At 37.1% G+C, this 499-nt stretch overlaps 1 protein-coding gene across 1 annotated transcript in view; it reads left to right on the plus strand.

Moving 5' to 3' along the window:
• LOC119594199 (nephrin-like) overlaps positions 1-499 on the plus strand; it is a 95,703-nt gene extending 95,204 nt beyond the window's left edge. The window contains exon 10 of the mRNA XM_037943270.1: positions 115-499. The gene's annotated coding sequence lies outside the window, so the exon portion shown is untranslated. The remainder of the gene's footprint in view (positions 1-114) is intronic.

A 499-nucleotide genomic window follows, 5' to 3' on the forward strand; every position in this document is an offset into this window, starting at 1 on the left:
GATATTAGCCAAAAGCGATCTTTTATCCTAATTCCTAGCTAAGAGACTCTTCATACTTGATAACTTCAACACAATACTCTGCTTTCCATGATTAACATAATGCCTTGCCTCCAGCTTCAAGAGAAGGAATGAGCGAGTGAGTGCATCGTTCGCGGCAGATCCTGACTTGACATATCAGCATCCAGGCGTCAAGATCAAACACATGGCAACTTTTGGAATACAGAAATTAAATAGTGTGTGTCTTTATCGAAGTTACCCCTTAAAAAAATATGCGTGTGAGTCGACTATTTTCTGCGAAAGAAAACGGGAAGTGGCTACAGTGTCTGCAGGTTTATTCTTAAAGACTGCTATCTTCCGCTAAGCTGTTTCTTCAAGAAATATGTAACCCCTAATTATCTATATTTAACATATATGGCTATAATCAATGTACATAATGTTGTCAGTGATTTTAATCTATTGTCTGTTCCTTCATTTCGAATTTCTATTGTCAAATGGCTTT

The sequence above is a fragment of the Penaeus monodon genome, chromosome 33 (assembly GCF_015228065.2).
Source record: "Penaeus monodon isolate SGIC_2016 chromosome 33, NSTDA_Pmon_1, whole genome shotgun sequence".
Taxonomy (NCBI): Eukaryota; Metazoa; Arthropoda; class Malacostraca; order Decapoda; family Penaeidae; genus Penaeus; species Penaeus monodon.